This window comes from Lemur catta, chromosome 16 (genome assembly GCF_020740605.2).
Source record: "Lemur catta isolate mLemCat1 chromosome 16, mLemCat1.pri, whole genome shotgun sequence".
In the NCBI taxonomy this organism is placed as follows: Eukaryota; Metazoa; Chordata; class Mammalia; order Primates; family Lemuridae; genus Lemur; species Lemur catta.
In genome coordinates, this window is record NC_059143.1 from 47,464,654 (window position 1) to 47,478,177 (window position 13,524).

At 38.1% G+C, this 13,524-nt stretch overlaps 1 protein-coding gene across 1 annotated transcript in view; it reads left to right on the top strand.

The window, feature by feature from the left end:
- Positions 1 to 6,903: 6,903 nt before the first annotated feature.
- CDH7 (cadherin 7) overlaps positions 6,904 to 13,524 on the top strand; it is a 113,036-nt gene continuing 106,415 nt past the window's right edge. The window contains exon 1 of the mRNA XM_045527430.1: positions 6,904 to 7,132. The gene's annotated coding sequence lies outside the window, so the exon portion shown is untranslated. The remainder of the gene's footprint in view (positions 7,133 to 13,524) is intronic.

Sequence of the window (13,524 nt, forward strand, 5' to 3'; positions counted from 1 at the left end):
CTAGAGAATATGAACAAATTCCTTCTTGGTATTTGGAATGTAAATATCAAAAAAATTATGTCTGAATATCCAGGATCTTTAGGAATCCTGCATTGGATATTGCAGTATGGATCAATCAGGCTATTGTTACTGGGTTTTGGTTCTTATTTCCACACATGAAGTTTGTCATGAGATTATGAATCAATTCTTTCATTTTTCTGAATATCAGTTTTGTAACTGATAAAATAAGGGATGATGCTTAAGTGTCTTCCAAGATGTCTTATGTAGGTCATTTCATGCATAAGGTATTGAGCCCAGTTATCTTCAGTGACTGTGCCTCTCTGGTAATTTAGTGTCTAATGAGGCTCATTTACCCTTTCAAACCATTATTTGTATCCACAATTATATTTGGAAGGAAATTGTTACCTTATATACTATAAGTATATAAGTACTATAACATATTTCCCTAAAAAAATATGAAAAACGCCCTAACTAAAAAACATGGCATAATGACAATTCATTTCCATCAAAACTTATAGGCTAGAGAATATTGTGGTTTATTTTGTTCATTATATCTATTTGTTTATGTTGGTTCTAATATATAGTATCAGTCTGAATTTAGTTAGTTTTTTATTTAATCTTTTTTAGGGAGGATCCTTCTCTTAGTTTTGGGTTTAGAGTGACTGTTTTGGTAGATAAGAATAGAGTGAAGGAGAGATGCTTGTTATATCCCTTTTTAATCATTCAGACCTAAAAGTAGAAAGCGGAGACACTCACAGTTCAAAAAGATAATGACTGTTTCAGAATTCACCTTTGTGCACAAGTAGTTCAAGTTCATAAAAAGACTACTACGCTTCTTCACTATAAGTATCTTCTAGAGTGGCAGCATTTCAATATTTTATTAAGCATGCTTATCTTCCTAAAAATCCACCTTTGAATAAACCAGCTCATTTTATCTAATCTTTCTAAGTTATATAATTTCCTCTCATATTTTTCCCTTCTGGATCTTCCTTTTGAATATGAGTTTAGCCCCAAAGTCACATACACCAGGGAGCTGTACTCTTGGCTCAGTGCAGTGACTGGAAGTAGGGTCATTCCTTCCTGCACATTTTATGTGTGTTAGGAGAGCACTAAATATAATTGAGTGGCACCAGCTATAAAACCTGCCGAACTCAGGGCAAACCAGCTCTCTGGATCTACATGCAGGGAGCAATTGGGTTAGTTCTGCTGAGAGCAATGCAGTGGTTATGGGACAGGGAGCAGTGCCCCTCACACCAATACAAGTAGAACAAGTGAGTGTGTGCTTAGGGAGCCCTCTTTCTGTTTAGGTGAGTAGAGAATTATATATAAATATCTCATTTTATCTAACAACATATTCTATTAGTTTCTTATGCTTCTAGGAGATTGAAGTTCTCTGAACATTCTCCTAATTTTTACTGTCTCATTTTGTCTATATCCTATTCATACCTCCAAGGCCCAAGTGAAATGTCATATTGGTTTATGCTTTCAGGGCTCTCCAAAACCGTGTGTTATTTTCCTCTTTCAAATCCCATAGCCTCACAGCTTGCTATTCTCTTATAGAGTTTAGCCTGATCTCTTTCTTTTATATAGTTGGCCTTACTTTCCTTTACAGCTCCTGCAATTTGTAGCATTAAACCTGCTACACAGCACACGCTCAATAAATAATTGGTGAAATGAGTTGAGATATTTTAAAAGTCCAATTTTTCAATAGATTCTAGGATTATACAAAGTGAAAGATAGAACAATGTTTAGCAGAAATTTGCATTATTGTTTTTCTCTTGGAAGATTTTAGAAGGCTTTTAGAGAACAACTATAATTCAAGAGGCAGCACAGGCCTTAGCTGTATTATTCTAAAAATTTTGATTTGAGTTGCTTTTTAAAAAGTAATTCGTGTTTCAAATATTCTGAATCCAGAGACACAGAATATGGTATCACATGCTATTTAAATGAGTAAGTGCTCCCTTGTTTTGTCATTTAATACTAAATACAAATCAAATGTTTATCTGTTTGAGTTTGTTCTTCAAAAAGAAAATGTTGAGAAATTTGGCATATAGCAGCAGAAATTTAAACTCCTACTTTAAAATGTTAACCAATGACTCACAATATCTCAGATATTCTCAAGTCCTGAAAGAAGCTCTAAGGACCTACAGGGCACTGTTATCACAGTGGGAACAGCTTCCTTTGCTGGGTACAGGGCTAAAATGTAGTCTTTACCTTTGCTTTCCAACTCTGCTGTATGTCATTTCATTCCCCTTCCATTTCTGTAGGATTTTTCTAAGTTGTTGAGGAGAGGAGTAAGTTACTTGCAAACTCAGAGCTGAAGCAGCATCTTTGGCAGCACAGGCTGAAAGCTTGAGAGAGATCTTCCCTAAGGATTTTCACTGCCCTCATCCTAGACCACACAGTGTCCTGCGCTCTTAAAGACAGAGGCTCCCTGAAGCCCTGTTCTCCTCCTCCTCACTCAGAAAAACTTTTAAGGAAAAAATTCCTTAGACTCCATTAAACATCCTTGCATTTTCAAAATACTTCTGTGGTGTCTAAGTACCTCCTTTATTCTGTGAATATTTTCAAGGTCCTTAACTTAATGGTATACTTTCCAAATAAGTATTCATCTTTGTGCAAAGACTGAATTTTTGGATAGTGAAAGAGGATCCCGTGAGTATATCCTAAGAAGCAAAATTGTTGTGTTAGCTCAGAATTTGGTGTCTTCTTGTTTAGTGTTCTTTGAAAAGTCATGGTCACCAGTGATGCTGATCTTAGGTACCCATGTCTTTCTTCTGTTAGTGATCATTTATGCTCCATTAATGGTAACTCGAGTCAAGAATTCTTTAAGTCTATTTATATTTTCTGACTATATCCAAGGGAATTTCATATATTACTAGTGCCACAACTACAGTCCAGGCCAAGATTTTTCACACCTGGATTTCTGCAACAACTTCCTAAACATTCCTCTCACCTCTGGTCCAAGGCTGACATAACAAGACTGCTATAATGTTCCTTTTTCTAATGCAAATATGATTATTATTTCCCTGCAACATATTCCTCAGAAGAATCCCATTGTCTCCATGGTACATTCCAAGCATTTTCTTTGCCCTTCAAGACTTTTCATCATGTGGCCCCATTTTTGTACTCCCACACTTGACATTTTATGCCTACCTCATCACATGGTGCATAGAGATGTATATTCCTCTTTATTTTCACAATAGATTGAGAGGATCCTGAAGATATTCTAGAACTACATCATAATCATCTTTGTGTTCTCATATCCTAGTCTAGGGATAATATAGCAGGGGTTCAGTAAATATTTACCAAATTAGTAAATGATTTTTGAGCTGGAAGTTCTTTCTTTTGTGGAAGACAGAAATATATTTAATTATATAAAATGAATTGAAGGATATAGACACCCTCAGAAAAATGCTAAGCATTATATAGTTATATATATTTAATTACATGCTTATATGTGGGCTTTTTTATAATTATTCACAGTATATATTGAGAGAGATATTCACAAGAAAGTATAAATGGTCCAACTTTTTGAGAATCTGTGTTATGAAGGAGCTTTCTACCCTCTGCCACATCTATGTTATTCTACACATTTCCCCAGAATTTTTAGAGGTGTTTAGTTTTCAATGATTACATCTCTTCTGCCCTTTGCTACTAGATACCAGAGCTGTATCTTTGGTTTTAGAGTAAGATTGAGATGGAGTAATATAAATATAATATGATCAGTAATCTCATCAGAAACTTCTTACTTGCATCAAATCTACTTTGGGAGATAAAACATCTAGGGAGATACTTTTCACACAGACAGAAACCATGACAGAATATTCCTACCTTTTATGATTCCTCTTTCTCTAAAATATAGTTTTGTTACAGATGATTTTTATTAATCAAGAGAGTAAGAATAAGTTGAAAAGAGAACAACAGGACGTTTTTAAGTAGAGCCCCCAAAAGGGGAAATTTATGAAATAATGTTATATATATCACTAAAACAATAAAATCTTCAATTGAGCAGATTTGGAAAAAATTGATATATGATAATAGAACTATTACAACATAAACCTGAAATTTATAAGAAAACATGAAATTTCATAAGTAATCATATGCAGTTATGGCTTACAGGGAATGTTAAACAATTGACAGCACCTTAGGACTCATCTACTATACTAACTTTTTGTTTTTGTTTCTCAGAAAAATATGTTTTCTATTCAACTCAGAAGTTGTGGGGAAAGAAAAGGAGAGGAGGAAAGGACCTAATAAAACATGTCTTGACTCTAAACTTGACCACAGCTTAAACCTGTGGAACTCATCTTTTATATCTCATTCCTAAAGTTGGGCTTCCTAATAAAAAATACAAGCAGTTTTCAGGAGCTAGAAGCTCCTTGCACAAATGGGTATTCCATGCCGATTACTACAATATAATTTATCGATATTCTCACCTTGTGCAATACTTTCTCACATACATCCTACCCTTTCCTTCTGCAGACGTTTCCCTAGTTTATTTTGCCTAGATCATTCTTCCCTCAGATCTTCATAAAGCTGACTCATTCTCATCATCATATCCCAACTTAAGCGCCATCTCCTCAGAGAGAGATCATCCCCAACCTCCCTTGTTAAAGGAGTATCCCTCAGTTACCATCTATCTGTATTATATCTATTTCTCACCTTTGCACTCTAGGTTGTGCCTTTTGGTCAAGAAGAACCTAGACGTTCCTCTAGGATGAACAGCTGTTACTGTGAGAACCAGCACTAGTATTCTGGTTAACTGGATGCACTTCACCTCTTTTGGAATCTGTGTAAAACTTACAGTTTAAGGAAATTTTCAAAAAGGAAGGTAGATAGAATGGAAACATCTGGTTCAGGATGAAAGCCTGAATCTGCAATAAACATTTATGTGGCAGCACAAGAAAAGAAAAGAAAAAATTGTGGAGAACTTGAGGAAAAGTATCACCGAGATATCTTTTTTAAACGGTCTCAAAATATTTTTTCCTACATAATCTCCTTTGATTATAACAAGCTAGTAATTGAATAAGGTGCAGTGCCTCATCCCCGATCATCATATCACCTGTAGATGAATGACCAAGGCAATCCATGAGCAGTTTACAGACAGCTTGGTATGGCCAAAGTTGTGTTAAATGCTGGATGAGACACAAACATTCACTTCATTATTTAAAAAAAAAAAAAAATTATTGCGGGCCAAACCTGTGGACACTAAACCCCAATCTCAGCACTCCCAAATCTTTTAGACTAGAATGATTGAAAGAGAAGGTCCCATCCCAGAAGCCAGTTCATTAGGCAAAACAAGAAGAATGCATGAAATGTCAACAGAAAAATGTAAAGATCTAGATTGGTATGCTATGAGCCAGAAGAATTGAGGATTTTAACACAGAAAAGCATTTCAAAGAACTCAAAGATGAACCCAAGATTTGAATTCTGGGTACCTGAAGAATGATAGTGCCCCTTCCAGAGAAGATACCTTGAGAAATCCAAAGTGATATCTAAGAAGAGATAATGAGGTCTGTTTAAAGTATTATATATTGAGTTTGAGTGATCACTGATAGTTGAGTGAAAATGAACCATGAAATGGCCATCCAAGCAGCCCTGGATCTGGGGAGGTTTTGTGTTGGAGATACAACTTTTAAAATGAAGCAATGTGAAGTAAAGTAAGCGTAGCATGGTATCCGGAACTTAATAGGAGTTCAAAATATGTCTGATGTTAGATTATTAGCATATAATTCAGTTTTAAATATTGCCGGGGGCGGGGGGATGCAAGCTAAATGGCCAGAAGAGGCTGGATTGGGGGCAGAGCGAGTGTGCTCTAGTGAACAAGAAATCAGAGATGTTGACGCGTACAACCATATCCCCATATAACCGGTATCGAAGAATCACTGCTTAGGATGAGTGGGTAAGAGAAGAACAAATTTCATTGGCAGAATGAGAAAAATTTAAACCAATGTACTTGGCAATCATCTACTCCCCCTCCTAACCCTATGACAGATCACCTAGTCATCAGGTTAAATCAGGCACCAGAGCAGAGGAAAACAAAGCGTGCTCAACTCAACTGGCTGCAGCGCCTTCCAAATAAAAGACCAGATGCCCTTTCTTCCCTCCCAAACCTTGCAAGAGTCCTCAGTCCCGTCCTGCGCTTAAATCACACACCTCCGAAGTTTTGTATTAGAGAGCCCAGCGGGGGAGGAAATTTTCTGCAAGTAAAGAAAGTAGAACTAGGGCAGTCCGAGGAGATTGAAAGGGCAAAACTATCAAGCAAGAAAACTGTAAGTTCTGATTAGTTTTATGACTTTGCCTTCAAGCCTCAGGAGCTCAATTGATCATGGCTTCCAAGACAGGCTAAGGGTAGGGGTTTGGGAGGTGCGGGGAAGCTTGAAAAAACTCTCAAAACTCTCCTCCAGCTCCGTGCTTTCAAATGCAAATACTTCGCGACGAGATGGATGGGCTGCAGCCCCTCCTTCTTTCAATTCTCTTCTTTATTTTCCTGCGAAGGAATCCATCTGTACAGATCTGTCAGGAGGGAGGTGGAGGAGGGTGCGCGTGTGTGCGCGCGCGTGTGTGTGCGCGCGTGGCGGCTGAGCGGCTCCCTCTTCTCATTCTTTTCCAATAGCCCTCACTGGATCTCCGAGGGGTACAGAAGTCTCAGTGGCTCCCTGGGCCGTCCTCTGACGGTGCTGACAGCGGGCGCCCGCGGCGGACCACCATCACCCTCTTCCCCTCCGTCTTGGTTCCGGGTCCCTGGCGCTCTCTCTCCGTGTCGCCCGCGCTCGCCCTCTAGCCCTCTCGCCGGACGCGCGCTCCCGCTGGCGCCGGACCTGGTGTCCGCCTCTCCGGCGAGTCGGAGGGGCACCTCGCAGCCTGCAGAGGCTGCCGACCCGGGGCGCCGAAGGCCAAGGCAGGGCCCCCGCGCATCGCGGAGTGGGCTGTGATTGGAGGAAGAGCCGGTGCCGGGCGGGCCCCAGCGGGTACAGAGCAGGTGCCTCCAGTCCGCCCCGCGCGCCAAGCTGCGCGCACTGGGTCCCGAAGCGCCCGCGGGCGCCCGGCAGGGGAGCGCACGTCGTTTCGGATGCAAACGCCCGGATCCCGGGCGTCTGACGCCGCTGGGAGGGCAGCGAGGCCCCAGGTGAGTGTGCCTGCCTGCCTGGTTGGGGCTGGGGAAGGCGCTGTCGGGCAGATGTGCGCCCTTGCTGTGCGCATTTGGAAGCAGAACTAATCAGTGAGCGGAAAGCGGGCGGGGGTATCCTTGTGGAGTTTCCCTTGGCGTTCCCAAGTTACTGCGTGTTGCCGTGAGACGTTGCTCTGCGAGGCAGGACAGGCGTGTGGACGGAGCTGGGAGCGCGGCCCGGAAAACCGGTGCTGACAGACACCAGGTGCGACGCGAGAAGTAGTTCGGTGTGAGAGCACTCACCAGATGCAGCGGTAAACACAGGCAGTCCGGACCGCTCTCCTCAAAGAGGAACCCAAGCGGCCCCTCCCTTGACCTGGGACTGATGGGGGCACAGCTCCGCGCTGGCTCTGCCGCCGGGTTCTGCAGAGGGCTGAGGCTGGAAGGGGGTACGTGCCGCAGTGTGCAGCGCCTTTCCCAGCCCAGTCTTTTGAACCATCCGCGGTAGACACCTTTTGCCTTTCCTGAAGGTGGAACTCACCTAAGGGTGCTTTGCTTTTTCCCGTAATTAGTATTCTGCTGATATGGTGCTTCTGCGTCCTGCTTCCCCTCCGACTGGCTGTGCCTTAGGTGTGCGCTGGGAAAAGGGCGTCCTGCTTCTCTGAATGCGTGGTGGACTTCTTCGTGGTTGCACATGGTACACGGCTAGTTGCTGGTATACAACCTTCCAGTGTGGATTAATGAGAAAAGACCTATTACTCTGTTCCACTTCACGTTTTAGATCGTTAACCCTACGGATCTCTTAGATGTCATAGTTCAGGTGAGTAAAGATTGGCAATGAGTTTACCCGGCACTGGGAATGGCAAACAGTTGAGAAACCATCAAGGACTGGGTATCTCAAGGCTTTGGAAATCTGCAAATTGAACTATGACTAGATTTAAAACATTTTTTGCTTTGCAAGAAATATTTTGTCTTTATTAGATCTTTTTTTTAAGCGAAAGACCTTTAAGAGAGACTTGCCCTCCATAATTTCCGTAACCAGACAGGTGTTCAGATAATTTTTCATATAGAAGTAGATAAACAGAACTTTATACCAAAATAAATAGAAAAATGTACCTTGTCAATATATGGCCCTTGCTATGTGCAAGTATTTATTTTAAAAAGCATATTAACAACACACACACACACACACACACACACACACACACAAAATGTATACCTTAAGAGTTTAGGAGCAGTACCAGCCTGTGTTTAAAAGAAAAGTTTGTATAGACACACTGCCAGGAACATCCAAATAGTTTTAAGAGTATCTTTATAAAGACAAATTGTTAGGAGAGAAAAGAGTTAAGGAAAAAAGTAATTACATTCAAAGCTTTGAGTAACTGACCAAAAATTACTTCTTTTCTAAACAACTAGTTAGACTTTGGTTTACCTAAACTCTTTTCTTGCTACTGTATGTAAAGGCAAAATGCATTAAGAATGCTTTTCTTTATTTTTAGGGCTATTTGGAACAGTATGAATTACAATGCTAAAGAATTGAGGCAGATAGTCAAACTGGCAACTTTTTGGAAGTCTTGCCTATATGTTAGTATTTAATATGGAGTGGTGTGGCTGAAGCAATTAGGTAACACCCAATGTTAATAGTCATATCTGGGAAAGCTAGCTGAAAGAAAAATAAGGAAAACGATAATCAGTAGTGCAGACCCTGCTAAAAGCTATTAAGGTTTGCAGCTTTAATACAAGGGCATTGTGCACTTACAACATGAGATATTATTGTAATTAAGGGCTGAAATAGGTCATTAGAATTGTGTTAACAATAAGTTGACAGACTCACAACTCTTCTTAAATCTGCTTTTATGGATTTAATAGCACAGAGCTTTTCCTTTTCTTATAAAAGGGTAATTGTAAAGCATCTATATTACAGCAATTTACCCTTGAATTGACTCTAGGTTTTAGTGTCCAATGAAGAAGTGAGGGTTGAGAGCACAGTAAGTTGGCCACTGTTCAGCCTTCCTCAGTCTAAAAATCAAATGACTGTCTCTCCTCAGGCATGATTTCTTTGCTGGTCTGTTATTCAGCACTTTAGTCTTTTTGATGGCAAAGCTGATATAAACTTCCCAGAATGTATACTTATATGAGGAAGTGAATGCAATTTTGTCTAGAGTCAGATACTTTCTTTGTCAAATCTTTCAGAAATTATAAAGAACTAAACTCATAAATTGTGCTGTGAATATTTACTCCCGAGTGGTTCCAATTTTCCTGGTTATGATAAGGTTTACATTTATCGCTTTAATAGTTTGTATCACATCACGGTTCTCTCACAGACAAAAAATGTCTTTTACTTGATTGGAAGGCTTCAAAGCTTTAGCTTAAATTGGGAGTTTCAGGAACTTCTAAAATAACTAACATACATTAGTTGATTGCAAAGGGATGAGAAGGAAGCTTTTTCTTTCTTGGATGAGAGAATCAGATGCTACTTGCTGGGGTGATAAAGGGGAGCTGAGGACAAGGAAGGAAGACATGTGATCAGAGTCCTGTGTGTGACCGTCTCCCCAGCCTCTGACAAGAAGAGCGGCTCTAGCTGTAACCAGCAATACACGAGTGCCTCCTCTGGGGATTTGCTGGTTCTGCAGAAAGATACCCCTGCAAACACTTCCCCCTTGTCATTCTGCAAGTCTCACAGAAAAAATTACCAGTGCAAATGAATATGTAGGCATCTGTCCATATATTCATTTCAGATTATAGTATAGATTTTCATTCTGATAGAATTTCTTTTCTGCTATTTTGCAAACTGTTTATTGAAACATAATGACTTTTACTGAAGTCACATAAATCACATCTGGCACAAGGTAAATACTAGGGTAAATCAAAATTTTAAATTGATACAGCTAAGATTTTTGGTAAGAATAAAGTATATACAAAAAATCCCTTTAAATATAATTTTAGAATCTTGTTATTACATAAGTAATTCAGAAGAACTGTGCTTTGATACTTGGTTTACTTTATATTTTACAGAGGCTTCTTCTATATAATTGTAAACTATTCTTTATCCCTTTTTTTATTCCTTTCACCCATGGCAAAGGTTGTGCTTAGTTGAAATTGACTCTATAATCCACTTTGGGAAGTTTTCTTTCCATGTTTGATAACCAGATGCACACTACAGGCTATGTGATTCATTTCCAGGGCCCCTGCCTGCATATTTAGGCCAGTTAACAGTAGGAGGTTGTGGTCTGTGGCTGTAATGTTATCTGGCACAGGGAGCTAATGGATTTGATCACAGTTTCTTTATGTGGGAAGTTACATATCATAGAGAGTCCCTAGCCTCACTAATTAAAATGTAAAAAATTATACCGTTTAATAGAGGGCTCTTTCATTAGTATTAAAATTATTGAATGTTATGCTAAACTTTAAATGGTATACAGATACAAAAAATTAAATGATAGTATATTGCTATACTAGAAGGTGAACATTGCAAAATTAAATCTATAATGATTATAATGAGAATATTAGGAGCAGTTATCTCAAAATATAGGATTTAGAACACCACCCAAAAGGGTACAATTGGTATGGCAGTTGTTTTTCCAAACAAAATGGCCATATATATATATACATTATAGCCTAAGACATTGAGTTCTAAAGTATTCAAAGGGCTGTTCAAATTTCAGTGGAAATACTTAACTACTTAGTGTCATAATGTATTAGGATTTTTTTTTTATTCTAGAGATGTTTAAAGGGGAGAAGGCAATTTTAAATTTAGATATTGCTCACTCTTCATTTTTGGTAACATAGAAATGTAAAAGCCTAGACAATAGATTCCTCCACTTTTTCTTCTTACTCTGCATTCTCTGCCCTCCTGAATGGTAATTATGATGATGTACTACTTTGAAAATTAAAACTTATGGTCATATAAAAATTTGAGTGCAATCAAATCTTTTCTTGGCTTTTGAAAAAGGTCATAAATTCCAAAGTTCACATGTTAAAAAGAGATTCATTACCCAAATGAGAAATTGTTAACAAACACTTTGAAATGCTCATTGCATCCAGTTATGGTCAGTTACTTCAAAAACTAGCTGTGCGACCTTGGGCATTTCACTGGAATTATGTAGATTTGAATTGTTTTCTTAGTAAAGAAAGAAAGGGCTGTGTTGTTTTTTGTAATGTCTGTTCCAGTTCAAATATGTTACTCATCTGTCGTTCTCCCACTTCAGGAATCTTCAAACATAAGGAGTTACAGAGTTTGAGGATTTCTTTAATATCCTCTAACATGAACCCTCATGAGAACAAAACTATTACATTCTTCAGTATTGAAGTGATATTCTCTTTGTCTATCTCATAAACATTGTCCCTAATAGCTATAATGTTGTGTTTCAGTTGGAAATAAAGTATGGATACAGTTCTTAAAACATTCCTTTTCCTGGAGTACTTTCTCTCTAGTGTTGTGTTCTGACATCTGCTCAGTCATGAACAGGAGGGAATTAGAATATATCTTTTTCCTCTTTGGTATTACCAAAAATGTATTAAGCAATTCTACATTAAAAATGAGTAACAGCAATAATGAGTAAGGACTATCCTTTATACAAAGCAGACTACTCTGACTTTGTGGGCAGAGATAAATCACAGAGAGGGCTTCAGTGGTAACAGGTGGCAGCTGTCCTGGGGAAACAAGGTCAAATGAAGGTTTTTAAAGAAGACATTAAATGAATCAGGAGGCAGTGTCTTCATTGAATTCAAATAAAGCCATTCAATACCCCCAAAAGATCGAAAAAGAACAGACTTCTTTTCCCAGATTATACAAAAGAACTAATAAGTGGAAGGTTGCTCTTAAGGCAATGGTAGTATTTTGGATCATATCCTCTACCCAATTGCTGTGGAGTGGTGTCATTTCCACTTTTAGACATTTGTATTGTTCACCCTTCATAAAGATTCCTTAACATATGCTGCTTGTCAAAATGCACTTCAACTTTAAAGCAGTCTTAGAAATGACAGTTTCCCCCCACAGACCAACATGATTTTTATTTTATTTTATTGTTACTGTTACTACTATGATTTCCTGTGCTACTATGTTTTATAGATCAGCCAACAAACATCTCAGGGAATATCAGATTCTGGAGGTGTTTGGCAGTCAGCCATTCTGGATTTTTCTGGTTCTTGTGGATTATTTTATTAAGTACACTGAAAGTCCTCAAATGTCATTCCTACAATTGTTTTCCTACAAAACACAAATTATTGAATTTATTAATAGACTGTCATGCTCCATCTAATTGTGAACTGTACCCATTTTTAAAATAAAGTCATAACTTCTTTCAATCAGTATGACCATTGATAATTAACTGTGTGTTAGTGTGGTATACATTAAATATATTTCAAAACAGTTTCAGAAGACTTATTTCAGATTTCAGAAGATCTGATGTGGACTCCAGGCAGCAGAGAGAATGAGCAGCTGCTCTTGCCTAGAATTTAGAGAAGCTTTGGTGGTATAAGGTCCTTCATTGTGATAAACCAGTGGTTATTTATATTGGACCACAAAAAACAAATTCCAGTTTAACAAGCACCACAAAACCAAAAAATAGTAATATATTTCCCATTAATATAATTGATAGTCATATATTATAGTACATATTATTTCTAGAAAGCATATAGCACTATGTAGTTTTCAAAAAGGTAGTCTAGCATATATAATTGACAATTAGACATATTTTAAAAACTACTGTGGTTATATGTTAATGTGGAGTGGCTGAATATGATATACACTTGTCATGTTTTTAGGATGCTGATTTTAATTAAGATGAAACAGATTCTCAAAGATTTGTACATTTGCTGATTAACAATTGATATGCTAATGCATAAAAAGGCATCTTTTTGGTTAAGGGACCTTTAGTCATTGTTTTTAAGTATGAACAAAGCATTTGATTAAGAGCATGATAAGTCAGTTGATCTGTTAAAACTGGCTTCTCAGAGATGCCAAGTATAGTAGAAATTCTGAGAAAATTTTATAATAATGAATTTGTTTCAGTCAAATAATATTAGATGTTAAGGTTAAAGGAATATTCGTCCTACTTGGAACTAATACTTTGCTACTTCATTGAAAAAATAATTGGGACAAAATGGTAGCATGATAAAGTGATTTCAGGTCAAATAAATGATGTTGACATAGTAAATACTGCTTGAAGGATTCTCATCCCTCCTTCCTTTTTCTTTCTTTCCTTGAGGAGATTCATTTCAAATCTCCTTCTCAAGGTTTTATTTTATATTCTGATTGATTTAGGTATATTGTGCTGATCACAGTACTACTTGCGATTTTCATGTATTTTCAGTTTGGAAAAAAATTGAATAAGATATCAGAGCAAACAGAAATATTTTAAATCTTACTCAGATAATTTTTTTATTTCAGATTCTTTATTAGTCCACTA